The sequence below is a fragment of the Astatotilapia calliptera genome, chromosome 3 (genome assembly GCF_964374335.1).
Source record: "Astatotilapia calliptera chromosome 3, fAstCal68.1, whole genome shotgun sequence".
NCBI classification, from domain to species: Eukaryota; Metazoa; Chordata; class Actinopteri; order Cichliformes; family Cichlidae; genus Astatotilapia; species Astatotilapia calliptera.
Window position 1 is genome coordinate 56,389,442 of NC_137424.1, and position 5,845 is coordinate 56,395,286.

A 5,845-nucleotide genomic window follows, 5' to 3' on the forward strand; every position below is an offset into this window, starting at 1 on the left:
CCTGGCATCGTAGAAGGGTGGGTGTTTACAATACACATAGCAGGGAGTCTTTGAAGCCGTTCAGTGGTTAGTTGATCATAGGCTAACACGCCTAGGAAATGTGTGTTTTTATTGATAATGCCGCCGACCACGGCTGATAGTTCTATAGTGTTCATGACCGTTTTTGTCTCAATAGTAGTCCAAGAGCACCTGTCTCATGTTAGATATTTCAATGACTGAATCAAATACAGAATAACACAAGAGGTTCACGGTACGGGGTAGTGGATTTCTGAAACGGGTTTCCAATCTCACGTTCCCAGTTTTAATTAACGACACATTCCCTGAATGTCCTTCGTCAGCTTCCAGATTGAAACAGAATAAAGTGTAGCCGTTACCAAAGTCGTCACGTGTTATGGCCAACGATCTGTCCTTTAAATGTCTCCCTGTGGTTTGTATCAGCTGGTAAAATTCTCTGATATAGTGTTTTCTCTGGAAATTTGGCTGGAATGGTTTAGCAGGATAAGCCTGACTATCAGCATATAAAGACATAAATTCTATATCGCAGTTTTCAAAATGAAATGGATTACGCTGGTAGGAGCCTGTGTATGCTTCATTGTCTATGAATGCAATGATGACAAATTTAGGTATCCTACCCATAAATAAATTGTCATTTGTTGATATTCTAGCCCCTGCAGGTATGGAGAAGGTCTTTAAAGATACTCTGTCTACCGTGTATTTTGCGTTTGCATGGTGCAATGCCTTGCTGTGTGCAAGTCTGACGCTAGGTGATACACTAACTTTCTTGACAAAGAGACTGGCTGAGACAATTTTAACTCTGTATGCATTGGCATCCGCTGTCATGAGAGCAAATTCGTCTTTAGAGCGCACAAATTTCAGCGACAGGTCGATTCCATTAAGTAACAGTTTTTCTTGAAAAAACAGGTCTGCATGTACTGGTGCAATCAATTCAACAATACTACTATTTGCTGTGTAGCCACCTCTGGTCATCAGACCCTGGTTCTCTCCTTCTATAGATGTGTCATTCATGTGTGATGCTGTATCCTTACAGAATAACCCGGTGCTGAACTGTGTGTCTAAAGTGTCCTTATTATAATTGATAAGACATTCTATCACACCTCTGTATGGATATGTATTGGATGATTGACTAATGAGCCGGTCTCCCAAATTAATATCGACTTGACTAAATATGCTGCATCCAGGATAATTAATAAATCCTACATTAGCGTCCCTAGCCAGGTTTGAGCCATCAGCGTTTGTGATTCTCACCCGTGTGTAGATATATGAGTCATTTAGATCCAGGTAATCTTCACCCGACGATGAGATGTAAAACTCGATCGGCCCTCCATCAGTGATTGCAGATACCGGTGGGATTTCAATAAATGTACTTTTCTCAATGCTAGTCTGTGTGTATGGGACAGTAAAAAGATCGAGCTCTGTTTTTACACATTCTCCAGAATGACTGTGTAACAGTGCCATTTAGAATATGTCAAGCGCTGCAGTTTTTGAACGAGTGGTTCTGGGTCTCTTCACTCTGCGTGACGGTGTCCGTTTGGTGGCTCTCCTGCTAGGTTTTGTGGTTTTACGCTTTTTAGACAACGGCTGCCCTGGGGGTGGGGTCTTAGATGGTTTGGGCGTATACACATACAAGCCGTTACCGTCCTGCTTAGTGGTTGAGGGTCTGGTTATGTTGGTTATGACATCAGACACTATGCCCGATGCGGCTGTTTTTAGGTGTGGTTTGACTATGCTGACTCCTTTTTTAAACAGCGGTACTGCAAATCTAAACAAGCTACGGAACAACCCACCCAGACCTGTCCCATATTGTGTACTGGTCCCAACATACCCTCCGAGCTCTCCACCAGCCTGTGATAAGTAGTATTTTACATATTTTGAGTCATCAGAGTTGTAGACGGCCATCCTTTTTTTTCAAAAATGCTGTGTTATCGGTCGGAAGTGTAACTTGACAAACACTTTGCCGTATAAAAAGGGTATGTGTTGATTTCGATCGTCTTTCAAATCAATTTCTATGTCGTCGATTAATGTCTTTGACACAGGTGTGTAGTGTGGGCTGTCAAATTGTAGAATAGGCAACCGGCGGTCATCGTCTGTAATATTTATAGCTCTTAATAGCCTCGCGTGGGCATCACCCACAAGCTGGTAATCAACGATATCTGCATAAATAAAGATGTTATATTTTCCCCCGTATATGTCTGCGGGGTGCGGGGCATATGTGTTTTTATAATGAAGTGCAAACGGTTCTCCTGTTTTGAATCCTAGGATTTCCGCCAGTCTCCCTCTAAATGTGAGAATAGTCCCCCTAGGCCCCATAACACAGGCATGGTTACTAACGGCGTTGTACTGCATTTTAATGTCTCCAGTGGCTTGGTGCTGTTGACATTTAAAATTAAATTCTTTTATTATCTGTTCCACAGATGCATAATGGCCCACAGACAGTTCGATCATGGTTATGGCTATGGTTCCATCTTTGACGGGGTCATGAATTTCCACTTCCGAATCTGATTGTGGAAAAGTCCGCCATATGCGTGGGTACTGTATCTCTATAACAGCGACCTCATATGGCTGATCCAAAACAATAGGTTTTGCTAGCTTTGTTCTAAAATTAGATATCTTATTACCTGGGTAAACATGTGATGAAGCATTCGAGAAGAGGCTTACATAGAAGCCTGCATTGTTGTTCTTTTTATTCATGCTTTCTCAGTCTATGCTCAGTGTTGAATGAATGTGTGTAGAGCTGCGTCATCTGAGTTAATTACGCCTCAACGATGTCTTTTTCTGGAATCCACGAATTAAAGCTGTTGGGCCATCCTAGCCATTTCACTAGCACCTGCTTTTTCCGACCCACTTTTTTTCTAGCCAATATGTTTTCAATTTTAAATGTTTTGTTTTCATCAACAACCACACGTTGTATCTCAGGCTCATAAAATGACCCTTTCAATACCTCTCCTGCTAGATCCACTAGTCTGTACACTGGGGGCTGTCTCCCTATACGTTCCTTGACTGTGAAAATCTCATCGGTGTAGGTCTGCTCGTATCCTTTTCGAAACTTTCCTCTCAGTTTTGATATTCGTACAGTGTCACCGATATTAAATTTAAAGCGCAGTTCCCTCTGAGGCCTCGTTTTGTACAGCGCGTTGAAGACCGACTTCTCATTATCCTTATTCACCTCTGCCGGAGCCATTTGGATAGATCTGTGATAAGCATTGTTATATGCTTGTGTGAGATCTGGTATGATATCTACATATCTCCGGGAGTTGGCTGATGTTAAGTACTTCCACATTCTACCCTTGAAGCTACGATTGAATCTCTCGACAATACTGCATTTAACCTCGCTAGCTGTTGAGAAATGCTTGATATTATATCGCTTCATTAGCTGTTTAAAGGTTGCATTATAAAACTCTTTGCCTTCATCTGTTTGTAGTTTCACAGGGATCCTACCCTCACTAAGTATATCTTCAAAAGCAGCTGATACAACAGACCCTGTCTTGTTTGTTAGGCATCTAACCCATGCGTATTTTGAGAATACATCTATACATGTTAGCAGATATCTCACATTATCATTATCTGTCACATATTCACACATGTCAACCAGATCGGCTTGAAACTGTTTGTCGACCCCTGTCACCAATACTCTATTTCTGGGGAAATGGATCCTCGCAGGTTTATGGAGTGTGTAGGTGTCGTCTTGTTCTAAATAATGTTTGACCTGAGATAGTGGAGGTGTTACACCTGATGCCTCCCCTGCCGCTATACGTAGCTTATTTAAACTGGCTAACCCCGCAGGATGGGCTGGATCGTGATATATTTTATGCAATGTGCTTTCCATGATTTACAAACCACAAATGACTATGATGTTGATGTTAACAAGTCTTTTTATTTAATTTTCACAAAGACACAATCACAGACAATGGATACTTGGACACCCCACATTAAACCAGATGTAACCCAGCCCAGTAGTTTCCAATCATGCGGAGCATGGCTGGTTTAACACGGCGGGCGCAAGTACTTGCATCTAGCAGGTGGCCAATGTTGTCATTAATGGCGCATACTATATATCGCTCTGATCTCAGTTCACACATGATGTGTTCTGCAACTCTGCGGATTTGTGTTCCAGACCCATCTGCAGTGGATGAGCGTACAAACAGCCGGATGGCAGGGATGAATCGCTCAGTCTGGAGCCTTATCAACACATCATCATAGTAGGTGTCGAAGAAATACTCAGACAATTCCTGCAAGCAGCTGTGTTGCACCTGACTGGGGTGGCCTGTTTGGCATCCGTAACATGTCTCTTGTATAAACTCATTCAAAGCCAACATTAACAGGTGGAGAGTTGCGAGTTTGATGTCGATTACAGTTTCATCCCACAGGTCTGATATGAGGGGGTCCTGCGAGCATTGTGGTGAGGGTGGTGGAGTCTGGAGGGTCGGGATTAGCAGCTCTGTTGATGGTGACTCCAACAGGTCCCACGAGGGCGTGTCATTCTCTGTAAAATGAAAACCACAAGCTCTTAATTTGTCACATAGATACACACTCAACCCCACACACCCGCACATTAAACCTACCAGTTTATTGTTTAGCTGTCGGAAGGTCTTATGATTTTAGGTTTACACAGGGTACCAGGCAAACCAGTCTTCGGACAACTCGCCAGATCGTCAAAAACAAGGCGCTTTCTAATACTCTCGTACGCAGTGTTGAGTCTGTCCTTCTTGATCGCGTCATCAATCTGGCTAAACAGACGCGACAAACCTCTCCAGTCGCACCACTGTATAAAAAACAAGTCCTTAAACCATCTTGTGCGCTCTTCGAGGTTTAGAGGGTATGGATTTAACCTCCAGTTTTCAAGCCCTCTGGAAGCAATAAGACTATCCCTGTCATCACATACACTGAGAAAAATAAAGTCGTCGGGGTTGCGATTGAAACGATCAGCCTCAACCCTGTAAAGCTCAGGGCCTGATGCACTGTTCCACTGGGAAACATACAGCAGCTCTGGGAAACCCACATTGTCCAGGTCCGCACACACTACGGTGCGGAAGAGCTTCCAGTTTTTAGTAGACATGACTTGGGCTTCCCCCCAAAACAATCCCTCACCACAATCTACACTAAGCACAACTGTCCCTTCGGTATATTTAATGGCATACACATACCCTTCGACGCCTCGATATTCTAACTTGAATACAGTTCCATCTGTGGCGTTTCCACAGCGTTGCTTTTTACGTTGAGGACCCCGACTGCATACTCCTGAAGACATACCTAGAGTGCCTATGGCATGGGCGATGTCCTGGCTGGGTGTCATTCCGAGCTCCATAGGTCGATGCGTCGGGTATCCTTAGCGCAATGTGTCGGTGCTCTAGGTCGATGCGTCGGGGATCCTTAGCGCAATGTGTCGGTGCTCTAGGTCGATGCGTCGGGGATCCTTAGCGCGATGTGTCGGTGCTCCTCAGACCGTGGCGGTGATGCTCTTAGAATGTGAAAGGATCGCTTTTATACCCATACAACCTAGCACATCCCACTAGGAGGAGTCGTTCCCGCCCAGAGGGTAAGAACACCTGAACACGCATGCGCACACACACACGAAACTGGTCAAACCGGTTTGGTTGGCCGCCATATTGGATAGGTGCCATCGAATTACTGAACGCGCATGCGCACACGCACGAAACCGGTCAAACCGGTTCTCAAACCGGTTTGGTTGGCCGCCATATTGGATAGGTGCCATCGAATTACTGAACGCGCATGCGCACACGCACGAAACCGGTTGGCCGCCATATTGGATAGGTGCCATCGTTCAGTTGGCCGCCATCTTGGATAGGTGCCATCGTATTACTACTGA

The 5,845-nt window shown here is 44.4% G+C and overlaps 1 long non-coding RNA gene across 1 annotated transcript; it reads right to left on the reverse strand.

Moving 5' to 3' along the window:
* Positions 1-3,872: 3,872 nt before the first annotated feature.
* Positions 3,873-5,262, reverse strand: LOC145425520 (uncharacterized). Its single transcript, XR_013906235.1, has 2 exons — positions 4,581-5,262; positions 3,873-4,501 (listed from the first exon to the last, which is right to left on the reverse strand). It is a non-coding gene; the product is annotated as an uncharacterized LOC145425520 (long non-coding RNA).
* Positions 5,263-5,845: the final 583 nt, after the last annotated feature.